Raw genomic sequence first — 24,855 nt, 5'->3', positions numbered from 1 at the left:
CGCTACACAATAGTACAAGTGTTCGAGTATATTATTGCCAACACGCAATTCGCTACACAATAGCACACATGTTCGAATATATCATTGCCAACATGCAATTCGCTACACAATAGCACAAGTGTTCTAATATATCACTGCTAACACGCAATCCGCTACACAATAGCGCAAGTGTTCGAATATATCATTTCCAACACGTAATCCGCTACACAATAGTACAAGTGTTCGAATATATCATTGCCAACACGCAATTCGCTACACAATAGTACAAGTGATCGAATATATCACTGCCAATACGCAATCCGCTACACAATAGTACAAGTGTTCGAATATATCATTGCCAACACGCAATCCGCTACACAATAGTACAAGTGATCGAATATATCACTGCCAACACGCAATCCGCTACACAATAGTACAAGTGTTCGAATATGTCATTGCCAACTCGCAATCCGCAACACAATAGTACAAGTGTTCTAATATATCATTGCCAATACGCAATCCGCTACACAATAGCACAAGTATTCAAATATATCATTGCCAACACGCAATCCGCTACACAATAGCACACGTGTTCGAATATATCATTGCCAACACACAATCCGCTACACAATAGCACACGTGTTCGAATATATCATTGCCAACACGCAATCCGCTACACAATAGCACAAGTGTTCGAATATATCATTGTCAACACGCAATCCGCTTCACAATAGTACAAATGTTCGAATACATCATTGACAACACGCAATCCTCTACACAATAATACAAGTGTTCGAATATATCATTACCAGCACGCAATCCGCAACACAATATCACAAGTGTTCGAATATATCGTTGCCAACACGCAAACCGCTACACATTAGCACAAGTGTTCGAATATATTATTGCAAACACGCAATCCGCAACACAATAGTACAAGCGTTCTAATATATCATTGCCAACACGCAATCCGCTACACAATAGCACAAGTGTTCGAATATATCATTGCCAAAACGCAATTCGCTACACAATAGTACAAGTGTTCGAGTATATTATTGCCAACACGCAATTCGCTACACAATATCACACATGTTCGAATATATCATTGCCAACATGCAATTCGCTACACAATAGCACAAGTGTTCTAATATATCACTGCTAACACGCAATCCGCTACACAATAGCGCAAGTGTTCGAATATATCATTTCCAACACGTAATCCGCTACACAATAGTACAAGTGTTCGAATATATCATTACCAGCACGCAATCCGCAACACAATATCACAAGTGTTCGAATATATCGTTGCCAACACGCAAACCGCTACACATTAGCACAAGTGTTCGAATATATTATTGCAAACACGCAATCCGCAACACAATAGTACAAGCGTTCTAATATATCATTGCCAACACGCAATCCGCTACACAATAGCACAAGTGTTCGAATATATCATTGCCAAAACGCAATTCGCTACACAATAGTACAAGTGTTCGAGTATATTATTGCCAACACGCAATTCGCTACACAATAGCACACATGTTCGAATATATCATTGCCAACTTGCAATTCGCTACACAATAGCACAAGTGTTCTAATATATCACTGTTAACACGCAATCCGCTACACAATAGCGCAAGTGTTCGAATATATCATTTCCAACACGTAATCCGCTACACAATAGTACAAGTGTTCGAATATATCATTGCCAACACGCAATTCGCTACACAATAGTACAAGTGATCGAATATATCACTGCCAATACGCAATCCGCTACACAATAGTACAAGTGTTCGAATATATCATTGCCAACACGCAATCCGCTACACAATAGTACAAGTGATCGAATATATCACTGCCAACACGCAATCCGCTACACAATAGTACAAGTGTTCGAATATGTCATTGCCAACTCGCAATCCGCAACACAATAGTACAAGTGTTCTAATATATCATTGCCAACACGCAATCCGCTACACAATAGCACAAGTATTCAAATATATCATTGCCAACACGCAATCCGCTACACAATAGCACACGTGTTCGAATATATCATTGCCAACACACAATCCGCTACACAATAGCACACGTGTTCGAATATATCATTGCCAACACGCAATCCGCTACACAATAGCACAAGTGTTCGAATATATCATTGTCAACACGCAATCCGCTTCACAATAGTACAAATGTTCGAATACATCATTGACAACACGCAATCCTCTACACAATAATACAAGTGTTCGAATATATCATTACCAGCACGCAATCCGCAACACAATATCACAAGTGTTCGAATATATCGTTGCCAACACGCAAACCGCTACACATTAGCACAAGTGTTCGAATATATCATTGCCAACACGCAATCCGCTACACAATAGTACAAGTGTTCGAATAAATCATTGCAGCACGCAATCCGCTACACAATAAATAGCACAAGTGTTCGAATATATCATTGCCAACACGCAATCCGCTACACAATAGCACAAGTGTTCGAATATGTCATTGCCAACACGCAATCCGCTATACAATAGCAAAAGTGTTCCAATATATCATTACCGACACGCAATCCGCTACACAATAACACATGTGTTCGAATATATCATTGTCAACACGCAATCCGCTACACAATAGCACAAGTGTTCGAATATATTATTGCAAACACGCAATCTGCAACACAATAGTACAAGTGTTCTAATATATCATTGCCAACACGCAATCCGCTACACAATAGCACAAGTGTTCGAATATATCATTGCCAACACGCAATTCGCTACACAATAGTACAAGTGTTCGAATATATTATTGTCAACACGCAATTCGCTACACAATAGCACACATGTTCGAATATATCATTGCCAACATGCAATTCGCTACACAATAGCACAAGTGTTCTAATATATCACTGCTAACACGCAATCCGCTACACAATAGCGCAAGTGTTCGAATATCTCATTTCCAACACGTAATCCGCTACACAATAGTACAAGTGTTCGAATATATAACTTCCAACACGCAATCCGCTACACAATAGTACAAGTGTTCGAATATATCATTGTCAACACGCAATCCGCTACACAATAGCACAAGTGTTCGAATATATTATTGCAAACACGCAATCTGCAACACAATAGTACAAGTGTTCTAATATATCATTGCCAACACGCAATCCGCTACACAATAGCACAAGTGTTCGAATATATCATTGCCAACACGCAATTCGCTACACAATAGTACAAGTGTTCGAATATATTATTGTCAACACGCAATTCGCAACACAATAGTACAAGTGTTCGAATATATCATTGCCAACACGCAATCCGCTACACAATAGTACACATGTTCGACTAAATTATTGCCAACACGAAATCCGCTACACAATAGCACAAGTGTTCGAATATCTCATTTCCAACACGTAATCCGCTACACAATAGTACAAGTGTTCGAATATATAACTTCCAACACGCAATCCGCTACACAATAGTACAAGTGTTCGAATATATCATTGTCAAAACGCAATTCGCTACACAAGAGCACACATGTTCGAATAAATCATTGCAAACACGCAATCCGGTACACAATAGCAGAAGTGTTCGAATATATCATTGCCAACACGCAATCCGCTACACAATAGTACAAGTGTTCGAATATATCATTTCCAACACGCAATCCGCCTCACAATAGTGCAAGTGATCGAATATATCATTGCCAACACGCAATGCGCTACACAATAGTACAAGTGTTCGAATATATCATTGCCAACACGCAATCCGCTACACAATAGTACACATGTTCGACTAAATTATTGCCAACACGAAATCCGCTACACAATAGCACAAGTGTTCGAATACATCATTGACAACACGCAATCCGCTACACAATAGTGCAAGTGATCGAATATATCATTGCCAACAAGCAATGCGCTACACAATAGTACAAGTGTTCGAATATATCATTTCCAACACGTAATCCGCTACACAATAGTACAAGTGTTCGAATATATCACTTCCAACACGCAATCCGCTACACAATAGTGCAAGTGTTCGAATATATCATTGCCAACACACAATCCGCTACACAATAGCACAAGTGTTCGAATATATCATTGACAACACGCAATCCTCTACACAATAGCACAAGTGTTCTAATATATCATTGCCAACACGCAATCCGCTACACAATAGCACAAGTATTCAAATATATCATTGCCAACACGCAATCCGCTACACAATAGCACACGTGTTTGAATATATCATTGCCAACACGCTATCCGCTACACAATAGCACACGTGTTCGAATATATCATTGCCAACACGCAATCCGCTACACAATAGCACAAGTGTTCGAATATATCATTGTCAACACGCAATCCGCTACACAATAGTACAAATGTTCGAATACATCATTGACAACACGCAATCCTCTACACAATAATACACGTGTTCGAATATATCATTGCCAACACGCAATCCGCTACACAATAGTACAAGTGTTCGAATAAATCATTGCAGCACGCAATCCGCTACACAATAAATAGCACAAGTGTTCGAATATATCATTGCCAACACGCAATCCGCTACACAATAGCACAAGTGTTCGAATATATCATTGCCAACACGCAATCCGCTATACAATAGCAAAAGTGTTCCAATATATCATTGCCGACTCGCAATCCGCTACACAATAGCACAAGTGTTCGAATATATCATTGTCAACACGCAATCCGCTACACAATAGCACAAGTGTTCGAATATATTATTGCAAACACGCAATCCGCAACACAATGGTACAAGTCTTCTAATATATCATTGCCAACACGCAATCCGCTACACAATAGCACAAGTGTTCGAATATATCATTGCCAACACGCAATTCGCTACACAATAGTACAAGTGTTCGAATATATCATTGCCAACACGCAATCCGCAACACAATAGTACAAGTCTTCTAATATATCATTGCCAACACGCAATCCGCTACACAATAGCACAAGTGTTCGAATATATCATTGCCAACACGCAATTCGCTACACAATAGCACAAGTGTTCGAATATATCATTGCCAACACGCAATTCGCTACACAATAGTACAAGTGTTCGAATATATCATTGCCAACACGCAATCCGCAACACAATAGTACAAGTCTTCTAATATATCATTGCCAACACGCAATCCGCTACACAATAGCACAAGTGTTCGAATATATCATTGCCAACACGCAATTCGCTACACAATAGCACAAGTGTTCCAATATATCATTGCCAACACGCAATCCGCAACACAATAGTACAAGTCTTCTAATATATCATTGCCAACACGCAATCCGCTACCCAATAGCACAAGTGTTCGAATATATCATTGCCAACACGCAATCCGCTACACAATAGCACAAGTGTTCGAATATATCATTGCCATCACGCAATCCGCTACACAATAGTACAAGTGTTCGAATATGTCATTGCCAACACGCAATCCGCAACACAATAGTACAAGTATTCAAATATATCATTGCCAACACGCAATCCGCTACACAATAGCACACGTGTTCGAATATATCATTGCCAACACACAATCCGCTACACAATAGCACACGTGTTCGAATATATCATTGCCAACACGCAATCCGCTACACAATAGCACAAGTGTTCGAATATATCATTGTCAACACGCAATCCGCTACACAATAGTACAAATGTTCGAATACATCATTGACAACACGCAATCCTCTACACAATAATACAAGTGTTCGAATATATCATTACCAGCACGCAATCCGCAAAACAATATCACAAGTGTTCGAATATATCATTGCCAACACGCAATCCGCTACACAATAGTACAAGTGTTCGAATAAATCATTGCAGCACGCAATCCGCTACACAATAAATAGCACAAGTGTTCGAATATATCATTGCCAACACGCAATCCGCTACACAATAGCACAAGTGTTCGAATATATCATTGCCAACACGCAATCCGCTATACAATAGCAAAAGTGTTCCAATATATCATTGCCGACACGCAATCCGCTACACAATAGCACAAGTGTTCGAATATATCATTGTCAACACGCAATCCGCTACACAATATCACAAGTGTTCGAATATATTATTGCAAACACGCAATCCGCAACACAATAGTACAAGTGTTCTAATATATCATTGCCAACACGCAATCCGCTACACAATAGCACAAGTGTTCGAATATATCATTGCCAACACGCAATTCGCTACACAATAGTACAAGTGTTCGAATATATTATTGTCAACACGCAATTCGCTACACAATAGCACACATGTTCGAATATATCATTGCCAACATGCAATTCGCTACACAATAGCACAAGTGTTCTAATATATCACTGCTAACACGCAATCCGCTACACAATAGCGCAAGTGTTCGAATATATCATTTCCAACACGTAATCCGCTACACAATAGTACAAGTGTTCGAATATATCACTTCCAACACGCAATCCGCTACACAATAGTACAAGTGTTCGAATATATCATTGTCAAAACGCAATTCGCTACACAATAGCACACATGTTCGAATAAATCATTGCAAACACGCAATCCGGTACACAATAGTACAAGTGATCGAATATATCATTGCCAACACGCAATCCGCTACACAATAGTACAAGTGTTCGAATATATCATTGTCAACACGCAATCCGCTACACAATAGTACAAGTGTTCGAATACATCATTGACAACACGCAATCCTCTACACAATAACACAAGTGTTCTAATATATCATTGCCAACACGTAATCCGCTACACAATAGCACAAGTATTCAAATACATCATTGACAACACGCAATCCTCTACACAATAGCACAAGTGTTCTAATATATCATTGCCAACACGCAATCCGCTACACAATAGCACACGTGTTCGAATATATCATTGCCAACACACAATCCGCTACACAATAGCACACGTGTTCGAATATATCATTGCCAACACGCAATCCGCTACACAATAGCACAAGTGTTCGAATATATCATTGTCAACACGCAATCCGCTACACAATAGTACAAATGTTCGAATACATCATTGACAACACGCAATCTTCTACACAATAATACAAGTGTTCGAATATATCATTACCAGCACGCAATCCGCAACACAATATCACAAGTGTTCGAATATATCGTTGCCAACACGCAAACCGCTACACAATAGCACAAGTGTTCGAATATATCATTGCCAACACGCAATCCGCTACACAATAGTACAAGTGTTCGAATAAATCATTGCAGCACGCAATCCGCTACACAATAAATAGCACAAGTGTTCGAATATATCATTGCCAACACGCAATCCGCTACACAATAGCACAAGTGTTCGAATATATCATTGCCAACACGCAATCCGCTATACAATAGCAAAAGTGTTCCAATATATCATTGCCGACACGCAATCCGCTACACAATAGCACAAGTGTTCGAATATATCATTGTCAACACGCAATCCGCTACACAATATCACAAGTGTTCGAATATATTATTGCAAACACGCAATCCGCAACACAATAGTACAAGTGTTCTAATATATCATTGCCAACACGCAATCCGCTACACAATAGCACAAGTGTTCGAATATATCATTGCCAACACGCAATTCGCTACACAATAGTACAAGTGTTCGAATATATTATTGTCAACACGCAATTCGCTACACAATAGCACACATGTTCGAATATATCATTGCCAACATGCAATTCGCTACACAATAGCACAAGTGTTCTAATATATCACTGCTAACACGCAATCCGCTACACAATAGCACAAGTGTTCGAATATATCATTGCCAACACGCAATTCGCTACACAATAGTACAAGTGTTCGAATATATTATTGTCAACACGCAATTCGCTACACAATAGCACACATGTTCGAATATATCATTGCCAACATGCAATTCGCTACACAATAGCACAAGTGTTCTAATATATCACTGCTAACACGCAATCCGCTACACAATAGCGCAAGTGTTCGAATATATAATTTCCAACACGTAATCCGCTACACAATAGTACAAGTGTTCGAATATATCACTTCCAACACGCAATCCGCTACACAATAGTACAAGTGATCGAATATATCATTGCCAACACGCAATGCGCTACACAATAGTACAAGTGTTCGAATATATCATTGCCAACACGCAATCCGCTACACAATAGTACACATGTTCGAATAAATTATTGCCAACACGAAATCCGCTACACAATAGCACAAGTGTTCGAATATATCATTGTCAACACGCAATCCGCTACACAATAGTACAAGTGTTCGAATACATCATTGACAACACGCAATCCTCTACACAATAGCACAAGTGTTCTAATATATCATTGCCAACACGCAATCCGCTACACAATAGCACAAGTGTTCTAATATATCATTGCCAACACGCAATCCGCTACACAATAGCACACGTGTTCGAATATATCATTGCCAACACGCAATTCGCTACACAATAGCACAAGTGTTCGAATATATCATTGCCAACACGCAATCCGCTACACAATAGCACAAGTGTTCGAATATATCATTGTCAACACGCAATCCGCTACACAATAGTACAAATGTTCGAATACATCATTGCCAACATGCAATCCGCTACAGAATAGTACAAGTGTTCGAAAATATCACTGCCAACACGCAATCCGCTACACAATAGTACAAGTGTTCGAATATATCATTGCCAACACGCAATCCGCTACACAATAGTACAAGTGTTCGAATATATCATTGCCGACACGCAATCCGCTACAAAATAGCACACATGTTCGAGTAAACCATTGCAAACACGCAATCCGCTACACAACAGTACAAGTGTTCGAATACATCACTGCCAACACGCAATCCGCTATACAATAGCGCAAGTGTTCGAATATATCATTTCCAACATCGCAATCCGCTACACAATAGTACAAGTGTTCGAATATATCACTTCCAACACGTGATCCGCTACACAATAGTACAAGTGTTCGAATATATCATTGCCAACACGCAATCCGCTACACATTAGTACAAGTGTTCGAATATATCATTGCAAACACGCAATCCGCTACACAACAGTACAAGTGTTCGAATATATCATTGCCAACACGCAATCCGCGACACAATAGCACAAGTGTTCGAATATATCATTGCCAACACGCAATTCGCTACACAATAGTACAAGTGTTCGAATATATTATTGTCAACACGCAATTCGCTACACAATAGCACACATGTTCGAATATATCATAGCCAACATGCAATCCGCTATACAATAGCAAAAGTGTTCCAATATATCATTGCCGACACGCAATCCGATACACAATAGCACAAGTGATCGAATATATCATTGTCAACACGCAATCCGCTACACAATAGCACAAGTGTTCGAATATATTATTGCAAACACGCAATCCGCAACACAATAGTACAAGTGTTCTAATATATCATTGCCAACACGCAATCCGCTACACAATAGCACAAGTGTTCGAATATATCATTGCCAACACGCAATTCGCTACACAATAGTACAAGTGTTCGAATATATTATTGTCAACACGCAATTCGCTACACAATAGCACACATGTTCGAATATATCATTGCCAACATGCAATTCGCTACACAATAGCACAAGTGTTCTAATATATCACTGCTAACACGCAATCCGCTACACAATAGCGCAAGTGTTCGAATATATAATTTCCAACACGTAATCCGCTACACAATAGTACAAGTGTTCGAATATATCACTTCCAACACGCAATCCGCTACACAATAGTACAAGTGATCGAATATATCATTGCCAACACGCAATGCGCTACACAATAGTACAAGTGTTCGAATATATCATTGCCAACACGCAATCCGCTACACAATAGTACACATGTTCGAATAAATTATTGCCAACACGAAATCCGCTACACAATAGCACAAGTGTTCGAATATATCATTGTCAACACGCAATCCGCTACACAATAGTACAAGTGTTCGAATACATCATTGACAACACGCAATCCTCTACACAATAGCACAAGTGTTCTAATATATCATTGCCAACACGCAATCCGCTACACAATAGCACAAGTGTTCTAATATATCATTGCCAACACGCAATCCGCTACACAATAGCACACGTGTTCGAATATATCATTGCCAACACGCAATTCGCTACACAATAGCACAAGTGTTCGAATATATCATTGCCAACACGCAATCCGCTACACAATAGCACAAGTGTTCGAATATATCATTGTCAACACGCAATCCGCTACACAATAGTACAAATGTTCGAATACATCATTGCCAACATGCAATCCGCTACAGAATAGTACAAGTGTTCGAAAATATCACTGCCAACACGCAATCCGCTACACAATAGTACAAGTGTTCGAATATATCATTGCCAACACGCAATCCGCTACACAATAGTACAAGTGTTCGAATATATCATTGCCGACACGCAATCCGCTACAAAATAGCACACATGTTCGAATAAACCATTGCAAACGCGCAATCCGCTACACAACAGTACAAGTGTTCGAATACATCACTGCCAACACGCAATCCGCTACACAATAGCGCAAGTGTTCGAATATATCATTTCCAACATCGCAATCCGCTACACAATAGTACAAGTGTTCGAATATATAATTTCCAACACGTAATCCGCTACACAATAGTACAAGTGTTCGAATATATCACTCCCAACACGCAATCCGCTACACAATAGCGCAAGTGTTCGAATATATAATTTCCAACACGTAATCCGCTACACAATAGTACAAGTGTTCGAATATATCACTTCCAACACGCAATCCGCTACACAATAGTACAAGTGATCGAATATATCATTGCCAACACGCAATGCGCTACACAATAGTACAAGTGTTCGAATATATCATTGCCAACACGCAATCCGCTACACAATAGTACACATGTTCGAATAAATTATTGCCAACACGAAATCCGCTACACAATAGCACAAGTGTTCGAATATATCATTGTCAACACGCAATCCGCTACACAATAGTACAAGTGTTCGAATACATCATTGACAACACGCAATCCTCTACACAATAGCACAAGTGTTCTAATATATCATTGCCAACACGCAATCCGCTACACAATAGCACAAGTGTTCTAATATATCATTGCCAACACGCAATCCGCTACACAATAGCACACGTGTTCGAATATATCATTGCCAACACGCAATTCGCTACACAATAGCACAAGTGTTCGAATATATCATTGCCAACACGCAATCCGCTACACAATAGCACAAGTGTTCGAATATATCATTGTCAACACGCAATCCGCTACACAATAGTACAAATGTTCGAATACATCATTGCCAACATGCAATCCGCTACAGAATAGTACAAGTGTTCGAAAATATCACTGCCAACACGCAATCCGCTACACAATAGTACAAGTGTTCGAATATATCATTGCCAACACGCAATCCGCTACACAATAGTACAAGTGTTCGAATATATCATTGCCGACACGCAATCCGCTACAAAATAGCACACATGTTCGAATAAACCATTGCAAACGCGCAATCCGCTACACAACAGTACAAGTGTTCGAATACATCACTGCCAACACGCAATCCGCTACACAATAGCGCAAGTGTTCGAATATATCATTTCCAACATCGCAATCCGCTACACAATAGTACAAGTGTTCGAATATATCACTTCCAACACGTAATCCGCTACACAATAGTACAAGTGTTCGAATATATCATTGCCAACACGCAATCCGCTACACATTAGTACAAGTGTTCGAATATATCATTGCAAACACGCAATCCGCTACACAACAGTACAAGTGTTCGAATATATCATTGCCAACACGCAATCCGCGACACAATAGCACAAGTGTTCGAATATATCATTGCCAACACGCAATTCGCTACACAATAGTACAAGTGTTCGAATATATCACTTCCAACACGAAATCGCTACACAATAGCACAAGTGTTCGAATATATCATTGTCAACACGCAATCCGCTACACAATAGTGCAAGTGTTCGAATACATTATTGTCAACACGCAATCAGCTACACAATAGCACACATGTTCGAATATATCATTGCCAACATGCAATTCGCTACACAATAGCACAAGTGTCCTAATGTATCACTGCTAACACGCAATCCGCTACACAATAGCGCAAGTGTTCGAATATATCATTTCCAACACGCAATCCGCTACACAATAGTGCAAGTGTTCGAATATATCACTTCCAACACGCAATCCGCTACACAATAGTACAAGTGTTCGAATAAATCATTGCAAACACGCAATCCGCTACACAATAGGACAAGTGTTCGTATATATCATTGCAAACACGCAATCCGCTACACAACAGTACAAGTGTTCTAATATATCATTGCCAACACGCAATCCGCTACACAATAGCACAAGTATTCAAATATATCATTGCCAACACGCAATCCGCTACACAATAGCACACGTGTTCGAATATATCATTGCCAACACACAATCCGCTACACAATAGCACACGTGTTCGAATATATCATTGCCAATACGCAATCCGCTACACAATAGCACAAGTGTTCGAATATATCATTGTCAACACGCAATCCGCTACACAATAGTACAAATGTTCGATTACATCATTGCCAACATGCAATCCGCTACAGAATAGTACAAGTGTTCGAAAATATCACTGCCAACACGCAATCCGCTACACAATAGTACAAGTGTTCGAATATATCATTGCCAACACGCAATCCGCTACACAATTGTACAAGTGTTCGAATATATCATTGCCGACACGCAATCCGCTACAAAATAGCACACATGTTCGAATAAACCATTGCAAACACGCAATCCGGTACACAATAGCAGAAGTGTTCGAATATATCATTGCCAAGACGCAATCCGCTACACAATAGTACAAGTGTTCGAATATATCATTGCCAACACGCAATTCGCTACACAATAGCAAACATGTTCGAATATATCATTGCCAAAACGCAATCCGCTAAACAATAGCACAAGTGTTCGAATATATCATTTCCAACACGCAATCCGCTACACAATAGTACAAGTGTTCTAATGTATCATTGCCAACACGCAATTCGCTACACAGTAGTACAAGTATTCAAATATATCACTGCCAACACGCAATCCGCTACACAATAGCGCAAGTGTTCGAATATATCATTTCCAACACGTAATCCGCTACACAATAGCACAAGTGTTCGAATATATCACTTCCAACACGCAATCCGCTACACAATAGTGCAAGTGTTCGAATATATTATTGTCAACACGCAATTCGCTACACAATAGCACAAGTGTTCTAATATATCACTGCTAACACGCAATCCGCTACACAATAGCGCAAGTGTTCGAATATATCATTTCCAACACGTAATCCGCTACACAATAGCACAAGTGTTCGAATATATCACTTCCAACACGCAATCCGCTACACAATAGTGCAAGTGTTCGAATATATCATTGTCAAAACGCAATTCGCTAAACAATAGCACACATGTTCGAATACATCATTGCAAACACGCAATCCGGTACACAATAGCAGAAGTGTTCGAATATATCATTGCCAACACGCAATCCCCTACACAATAGCACAAGTGTTCTAATGTATCACTGCTAACACGCAATCCGCTACACAATAGCGCAAGTGTTCGAATATATCATTTCCAACACGTAATCCGCTACACAATAGTACAAGTGTTCGAATATATCACTGCCAACACGCAATCCGCTACACAATAGTACAAGTATTCAAATATATCATTGCCAACACGCAATCCGCTACACAATAGCACACGTGTTCGAATATATCATTGCCAACACGCAATCCGCTACACAATAGCACACGTGTTCGAATATATCATTGCCAACACGCAATCCGCTACACAATAGCACAAGTGTTCGAATATATCATTGTCAACACGCAATCCGCTACACAATAGTACAAATGTTCGAATACACCATTGACAACACGCAATCCTCTACACAATAGTACAAGTGTTCGAATATATTATTACCAGCACGCAATCCGCAACACAATAGCACAAGTGTTCGAATATATCGTTGCCAACACGCAATTCGCGACACAGTAGTACAAATGTTCGAAAATATCACTGCCAACACGCAATCCGCTACACAATAGTACAAGTGTTCGAATATATCATTGCCAACACGCAATCCGCTACACAATAGTACAAGTGTTCGAATATCTTATTGCCAACACGCAATTCGCTACACAATAGCAAACATGTTCGAATATATCATTGCCAAAACGCAATCCGCTAAACAATAGCACAAGTGTTCGAATATATCATTTCCAACACGCAATCCGCTACACAATAGTACAAGTGTTCTAATGTATCATTGCCAACACGCAATTCGCTACACAGTAGTACGAGTATTCAAATATATCACTGCCAACACGCAATCCCCTACACAATAGCGCAAGTGTTCGAATATATCATTTCCAACACGCAATCCGCTACACAATAGTACAAGTGTTCGAATATATCACTTCCAACACGCAATCCGCTACACAATAGTACAAGTGTTCGAATATATCATTGCCAACACGCAATCCGCTACACAATAGTACAAGTGTTCGAATATATCATTGCAAACACGCAATCCGCTACACAACAGTACAAGTGTTCGAATATATCATTGCCAACACGCAATCCGCTACACAATAGCACAAGTGTTCGAATATATCATTGCCAACACGCAATTCGCTACACAATAGTACAAGTGTTCGAATATATTATTGTCAACACGCAATTCGCTACACAATAGCACAAGTGTTCGAATATATCACTGCTAACACGCAATCCGCTACACAATAGCGCAAGTGTTCGAATATATCATTTCCAACACGTAATCCGCTACACAATAGCACAAGTGTTCGAATATATCACTTCCAACACGCAATCCGCTACACAATAGTGCAAGTGTTCGAATATATCATTGCCAACACACAATCCGCTACACAATAGCACAAGTGTTCGAATATATCATTGACAACACGCAATCCTCTACACAATAGCACAAGTGTTCTAATATATCATTGCCAACACGCAATCCGCTACACAATAGCACAAGTATTCAAATATATCATTGCCAACACGCAATCCGCTACACAATAGCACACGTGTTCGAATATATCATTGCCAACACGCAATCCGCTACACAATAGCACACGTGTTCGAATATATCATTGCCAACACACAATCCGCTACACAATAGCACACGTGTTCGAATATATCATTGCCAACACGCAATCCGCTACACAATAGCACAAGTGTTCGAATATATCATTGTCAACACGCAATCCGCTACACAATAGTACAAATGTTCGAATACATCATTGACAACACGCAATCCTCTACACAATAATACAAGTGTTCGAATATATCATTACCAGCACGCAATCCGCAACACAATATCACAAGTGTTCGAATATATCGTTGCCAACACGCAAACCGCTACACAATAGCACAAGTGTTCTAATATATCACTGCTAACACGCAATCCGCTACACAATAGCGCAAGTGTTTGAATATATCATTGCCGACACGCAATCCGCTACAAAATAGCACACATGTTCGAGTAAACCATTGCAAACACGCAATCCGCTACACAACAGTACAAGTGTTCGAATACATCACTGCCAACACGCAATCCGCTACACAATAGCGCAAGTGTTCGAATATATCATTTCCAACATCGCAATCCGCTACACAATAGTACAAGTGTTCGAATATATCACTTCCAACACGTAATCCGCTACACAATAGTACAAGTGTTCGAATATATCATTGCCAACACGCAATCCGCTACACATTAGTACAAGTGTTCGAATATATCATTGTAAACACGCAATCCGCTACACAACAGTACAAGTGTTCGAATATATCATTGCCAACACGCAATCCGCGACACAATAGCACAAGTGTTCGAATATATCATTGCCAACACGCAATTCGCTACACAATAGTACAAGTGTTCGAATATATTATTGTCAACACGCAATTCGCTACACAATAGCACACATGTTCGAATATATCATTGCCAACATGCAATCCGCTATACAATAGCAAAAGTGTTCCAATATATCATTGCCGACACGCAATCCGCTACACAATAGCACAAGTGATCGAATATATCATTGTCAACACGCAATCCGCTACACAATAGCACAAGTGTTCGAATATATTATTGCAAACACGCAATCCGCAACACAATAGTACAAGTGTTCTAATATATCATTGCCAACACGCAATCCGCTACACAATAGCACAAGTGTTCGAATATATCATTGCCAACACGCAATTCGCTACACAATAGTACAAGTGTTCGAATATATTATTGTCAACACGCAATTCGCTACACAATAGCACACATGTTCGAATATATCATTGCCAACATGCAATTCGCTACACAATAGCACAAGTGTTCTAATATATCACTGCTAACACGCAATCCGCTACACAATAGCGCAAGTGTTCGAATATATAATTTCCAACACGTAATCCGCTACACAATAGTACAAGTGTTAGAATATATCACTTCCAACACGCAATCCGCTACACAATAGTACAAGTGATCGAATATATCATTGCCAACACGCAATGCGCTACACAATAGTACAAGTGTTCGAATATATCATTGCAAACACGCAATCCGCTACACAACAGTACAAGTGTTCGAATATATCATTGCCAACACGCAATCCGCTACACAATAGCACAAGTGTTCGAATATATCATTGCCAACACGCAATTCGCTACACAATAGTACAAGTGTTCGAATATATTATTGTCAACACGCAATTCGCTACACAATAGCACACGTGTTCGAATATATCATTGCCAACACGCAATCCGCTACACAATAGCACACGTGTTCGAATATATCATTGCCAACACACAATCCGCTACACAATAGCACACGTGTTCGAATATATCATTGCCAACACGCAATCCGCTACACAATAGCACAAGTGTTCGAATATATCATTGTCAACACGCAATCCGCTACACAATAGTACAAATGTTCGAATACATCATTGACAACACGCAATCCTCTACACAATAATACAAGTGTTCGAATATATCATTACCAGCACGCAATCCGCAACACAATATCACAAGTGTTCGAATATATCGTTGCCAACACGCAAACCGCTACACAATAGCACAAGTGTTCTAATATATCACTGCTAACACGCAATCCGCTACACAATAGCGCAAGTGTTCGAATATATCATTGCCGACACGCAATCCGCTACAAAATAGCACACATGTTCGAGTAAACCATTGCAAACACGCAATCCGCTACACAACAGTACAAGTGTTCGAATACATCACTGCCAACACGCAATCCGCTACACAATAGCGCAAGTGTTCGAATATATCATTTCCAACATCGCAATCCGCTACACAATAGTACAAGTGTTCGAATATATCACTTCCAACACGTAATCCGCTACACAATAGTACAAGTGTTCGAATATATCATTGCCAACACGCAATCCGCTACACATTAGTACAAGTGTTCGAATATATCATTGCAAACACGCAATTCGCTACACAACAGTACAAGTGTTCGAATATATCATTGCCAACATGCAATCCGCTATACAATAGCAAAAGTGTTCCAATATATCATTGCCGACACGCAATCCGCTACACAATAGCACAAGTGATCGAATATTTCATTGTCAACACGCAATCCGCTACACAATAGCACAAGTGTTCGAATATATTATTGCAAACACGCAATCCGCAACACAATAGTACAAGTGTTCTAATATATCATTGCCAACACGCAATCCGCTACACAATAGCACAAGTGTTCGAATATATCATTGCCAACACGCAATTCGTTACACAATAGTACAAGTGTTCGAATATATTATTGTCAACACGCAATTCGCTACACAATAGCACACATGTTCGAATATATCATTGCCAACATGCAATTCGCTACACAATAGCACAAGTGTTCTAATATATCACTGCTAACACGCAATCCGCTACACAATAGCGCAAGTGTTCGAATATATAATTTCCAACACGTAATCCGCTACACAATAGTACAAGTGTTAGAATATATCACTTCCAACACGCAATCCGCTACACAATAGTACAAGTGATCGAATATATCATTGCCAACACGCAATGCGCTACACAATAGTACAAGTGTTCGAATATATCATTGCCAACACGCAATCCGCTACACAATAGTACACATGTTCGAATAAATTATTGCCAACACGAAATCCGCTACACAATAGCACAAGTGTTCGAATATATCATTGTCAACACGCAATCCGCTACACAATAGTACAAGTGTTCGAATACATCATTGACAAGACGCAATCCTCTACACAATAGCACAAGTGTTCTAATATATCATTGCCAACACGCAATCCGCTACACAATAGCACAAGTGTTCTAATATATCATTGCCAACACGCAATCCGCTACACAATAGCACACGTGTTCGAATATATCATTGCCAACACGCAATTCACTACACAATAGCACAAGTGTTCGAATATATCATTGCCAACACGCAATCCGCTACACAATAGCACAAGTGTTCGAATATATCATTGTCAACACGCAATCCGCTACACAATAGTACAAATGTTCGAATACATCATTGCCAACATGCAATCCGCTACAGAATAGTACAAGTGTTCGAAAATATCACTGCCAACACGCAATCCGCTACACAATAGTACAAGTGTTCGAATATATCATTGCCAACACGCAATTCGCTACACAATAGTACAAGTGTTCGAATATATTATTGTCAACACGCAATTCGCTACACAATAGCACAAGTGTTCGAATATATCACTGCTAACACGCAATCCGCTACACAATAGCGCAAGTGTTCGAATATATCATTTCCAACACGTAATCCGCTACATAATAGCACAAGTGTTCGAATATATCACATCCAACACGCAATCCGCTACACAATAGTGCAAGTGTTCGAATATATCATTGCCAACACACAATCCGCTACACAATAGCACAAGTGTTCGAATATATCATTGACAACACGCAATCCTCTACACAATAGCACAAGTGTTCTAATATATCATTGCCAACACGCAATCCGCTACACAATAGCACAAGTATTCAAATATATCATTGCCAACACGCAATCCGCTACACGATAGCACACGTGTTCGAATATATCATTGCCAACACGCAATCCGCTACACAATAGCACACGTGTTCGAATATATCATTGCCAACACACAATCCGCTACACAATAGCACACGTGTTCGAATATATCATTGCCAACACGCAATCCGCTACACAATAGCACAAGTGTTCGAATATATCATTGTCAACACGCAATCCGCTACACAATAGTACAAATGTTCGAATACATCATTGACAACACGCAATCCTCTACACAATAATACAAGTGTTCGAATATATCATTACCAGCACGCAATCCGCAACACAATATCACAAGTGTTCGAATATATCGTTGCCAACACGCAAACCGCTACACAATAGCACAAGTGTTCTAATATATCACTGCTAACACGCAATCCGCTACACAATAGCGCAAGTGTTCGAATATATCATTTCCAACATCGCAATCCGCTACACAATAGTACAAGTGTTCGAATATATCACTTCCAACACGTAATCCGCTACACAATAGTACAAGTGTTCGAATATATCATTGCCAACACGCAATCCGCTACACATTAGTACAAGTGTTCGAATATATCATTGCAAACACGCAATCCGCTACACAACAGTACAAGTGTTCGAATATATCATTGCCAACACGCAATCCGCGACACAATAGCACAAGTGTTCGAATATATCATTGCCAACACGCAATTCGCTACACAATAGGACAAGTGTTCGAATATATTATTGTCAACACGCAATTCGCTACACAATAGCACACATGTTCGAATATATCATTGCCAACATGCAATCCGCTATACAATAGCAAAAGTGTTCCAATATATCATTGCCGACACGCAATCCGCTACACAATAGCACAAGTGATCGAATATATCATTGTCAACACGCAATCCGCTACACAATAGCACAAGTGTTCGAATATATTATTGCAAACACGCAATCCGCAACACAATAGTACAAGTGTTCTAATATATCATTGCCAACACCCAATCCGCTACACAATAGCACAAGTGTTCGAATATATCATTGCCAACACGCAATTCGCTACACAATAGTACAAGTGTTCGAATATATTATTGTCAACACGCAATTCGCTACACAATAGCACACATGTTCGAATATATCATTGCCAACATGCAATTCGCTACACAATAGCACAAGTGTTCTAATATATCACTGCTAACACGCAATCCGCTACACAATAGCGCAAGTGTTCGAATATATCATTTCCAACACGTAATCCGCTACACAATAGCACAAGTGTTCGAATATATCACTTCCAACACGCAATCCGCTACACAATAGTGCAAGTGTTCGAATATATCATTGCCAACACACAATCCGCTACACAATAGCACAAGTGTTCGAATATATCATTGACAACACGCAATCCTCTACACAATAGCACAAGTGTTCTAATATATCATTGCCAACACGCAATCCGCTACACAATAGCACAAGTATTCAAATATATCATTGCCAACACGCAATCCGCTACACGATAGCACACGTGTTCGAATATATCATTGCCCACACGCAATCCGCTACACAATAGCACACGTGTTCGAATATATCATTGCCAACACACAATCCGCTACACAATAGCACACGTGTTCGAATATATCATTGCCAACACGCAATCCGCTACACAATAGCACAAGTGTTCAAATATATCATTGTCAACACGCAATCCGCTACACAATAGTACAAATGTTCGAATACATCATTGACAACACGCAATCCTCTACACAATAATACAAGTGTTCGAATATATCATTACCAGCACGCAATCCGCAACACAATATCACAAGTGTTCGAATATATCGTTGCCAACACGCAAACCGCTACACAATAGCACAAGTGTTCTAATATATCACTGCTAACACGCAATCCGCTACACAATAGCGCAAGTGTTCGAATATATCATTGCCGACACGCAATCCGCTACAAAATAGCACACATGTTCGAGTAAACCATTGCAAACACGCAATCCGCTACACAACAGTACAAGTGTTCGAATACATCACTGCCAACACGCAATCCGCTACACAATAGCGCAAGTGTTCGAATATATCATTTCCAACATCGCAATCCGCTACACAATAGTACAAGTGTTCGAATATATCACTTCCAACACGTAATCCGCTACACAAAAGTACAAGTGTTCGAATATATCATTGCCAACACGCAATCCGCTACACATTAGTACAAGTGTTCGAATATATCATTGCAAACACGCAATCCGCTACACAACAGTACAAGTGTTCGAATATATCATTGCCAACACGCAATCCGCGACACAATAGCACAAGTGTTCGAATATATCATTGCCAACACGCAATTCGCTACACAATAGTACAAGTGTTCGAATATATTATTGTCAACACGCAATTCGCTACACAATAGCACACATGTTCGAATATATCATTGCCAACATGCAATCCGCTATACAATAGCAAAAGTGTTCCAATATATCATTGCCGACACGCAATCCGCTACACAATAGCACAAGTGATCGAATATATCATTGTCAACACGCAATCCGCTACACAATAGCACAAGTGTTCGAATATATTATTGCAAACACGCAATCCGCAACACAATAGTACAAGTGTTCGAATATATCATTGCCAACACGCAATCCGCTACACAATAGCACAAGTGTTCGAATATATCATTGCCAACACGCAATTCGCTACACAATAGTACAAGTGTTCGAATATATTATTGTCAACACGCAATTCGCTACACAATAGCACACATGTTCGAATATATCATTGCCAACATGCAATTCGCTACACAATAGCACAAGTGTTCTAATATATCACTGCTAACACGCAATCCGCTACACAATAGCGCAAGTGTTCGAATATATAATTTCCAACACGTAATCCGCTACACAATAGTACAAGTGTTCGAATATATCACTTCCAACACGCAATCCGCTACACAATAGTACAAGTGATCGAATATATCATTGCCAACACGCAATGCGCTACACAATAGTACAAGTGTTCGAATATATCATTGCCAACACGCAATCCGCTACACAATAGTACACATGTTCGAATAAATTATTACCAACACGAAATCCGCTACACAATAGCACAAGTGTTCGAATATATCATTGTCAACACGCAATCCGCTACACAATAGTACAAGTGTTCGAATACATCATTGACAAGACGCAATCCTCTACACAATAGCACAAGTGTTCTAATATATCATTGCCAACACGCAATCCGCTACACAATAGCACAAGTGTTCTAATATATCATTGCCAACACGCAATCCGCTACACAATAGCACACGTGTTCGAATATATCATTGCCAACACGCAATTCGCTACACAATAGCACAAGTGTTCGAATATATCATTGCCAACACGCAATCCGCTACACAATAGCACAAGTGTTCGAATATATCATTGTCAACACGCAATCCGCTACACAATAGTACAAATGTTCGAATACATCATTGCCAACATGCAATCCGCTACAGAATAGTACAAGTGTTCGAAAATATCACTGCCAACACGCAATCCGCTACACAATAGCGCAAGTGTTCGAATATATAATTTCCAACACGTAATCCGCTACACAATAGTACAAGTGTTCGAATATATCACTTCCAACACGCAATCCGCTACACAATAGTACAAGTGATCGAATATATCATTGCCAACACGCAATCCGCTACACAATAGTACAAGTGTTCGAATACATCATTGACAAGACGCAATCCTCTACACAATAGCACAAGTGTTCTAATATATCATTGCCAACACGCAATCCGCTACACAATAGCACAAGTGTTCTAATATATCATTGCCAACACGCAATCCGCTACACAATAGCACACGTGTTCGAATATATCATTGCCAACACGCAATTCGCTACACAATAGCACAAGTGTTCGAATATATCATTGCCAACACGCAATCCGCTACACAATAGCACAAGTGTTCGAATATATCATTGTCAACACGCAATCCGCTACACAATAGTACAAATGTTCGAATACATCATTGCCAACATGCAATCCGCTACAGAATAGTACAAGTGTTCGAAAATATCACTGCCAACACGCAATCCGCTACACAATAGCGCAAGTGTTCGAATATATAATTTCCAACACGTAATCCGCTACACAATAGTACAAGTGTTCGAATATATCACTTCCAACACGCAATCCGCTACACAATAGTACAAGTGATCGAATATATCATTGCCAACACGCAATGCGCTACACAATAGTACAAGTGTTCGAATATATCATTGCCAACACGCAATCCGCTACACAATAGTACACATGTTCGAATAAATTATTGCCAACACGAAATCCGCTACACAATAGCACAAGTGTTCGAATATATCATTGTCAACACGCAATCCGCTACACAATAGTACAAGTGTTCGAATACATCATTGACAAGACGCAATCCTCTACACAATAGCACAAGTGTTCTAATATATCATTGCCAACACGCAATCCGCTACACAATAGCACAAGTGTTCTAATATATCATTGCCAACACGCAATCCGCTACACAATAGCACACGTGTTCGAATATATCATTGCCAACACGCAATTCGCTACACAATAGCACAAGTGTTCGAATATATCATTGCCAACACGCAATCCGCTACACAATAGCACAAATGTTCGAATATATCATTGTCAACACGCAATCCGCTACACAATAGTACAAATGTTCGAATACATCATTGCCAACATGCAATCCGCTACAGAATAGTACAAGTGTTCGAAAATATCACTGCCAACACGCAATCCGCTACACAATAGTACAAGTGTTCGAATATATCATTGCCAACACGCAATCCGCTACACAATAGTACAAGTGTTCGAATATATCATTGCCGACACGCAATCCGCTACAAAATAGCACACATGTTCGAATAAACCATTGCAAACGCGCAATCCGCTACACAACAGTACAAGTGTTCGAATACATCACTGCCAACACGCAATCCGCTACACAATAGCGCAAGTGTTCGAATATATCATTTCCAACATCGCAATCCGCAACACAATAGTACAAGTGTTCGAATATATCACTTCCAACACGTAATCCGCTACACAATAGTACAAGTGTTCGAATATATCATTGCCAACACGCAATCCGCTACACATTAGTACAAGTGTTCGAATATATCATTGCAAACACGCAATCCGCTACACAACAGTACAAGTGTTCGAATATATCATTGCCAACACGCAATCCGCGACACAATAGCACAAGTGTTCGAATATATCATTGCCAACACGCAATTCGCTACACAATAGTACAAGTGTTCGAATATATTATTGTCAACACGCAATTCGCTACACAATAGCACACATGTTCGAATATATCATTGCCAACATGCAATTCGCTACACAATAGCACAAGTGTTCTAATATATCACTGCTAACACGCAATCCGCTACACAATAGCGCAAGTGTTCAAATATATCATTTCCAACACGTAATCCGGTACACAATAGTACAAGTGTTCGAATATATCACTTCCAACACGCAATCCGCTACACAATAGTACAAGTGTTCGAATATATCATTTCCAACACGCAATCCGCTACACAATAGTACAAGGGTTCGAATATATCATT

This window comes from Saccoglossus kowalevskii, chromosome 1 (genome assembly GCF_978046115.1).
Source record: "Saccoglossus kowalevskii chromosome 1, keSacKowa6.1, whole genome shotgun sequence".
Taxonomy (NCBI): Eukaryota; Metazoa; Hemichordata; class Enteropneusta; family Harrimaniidae; genus Saccoglossus; species Saccoglossus kowalevskii.
The sequence above is the reverse complement of the archived record's forward strand: the minus strand, read 5'-3'. Positions refer to the sequence as shown.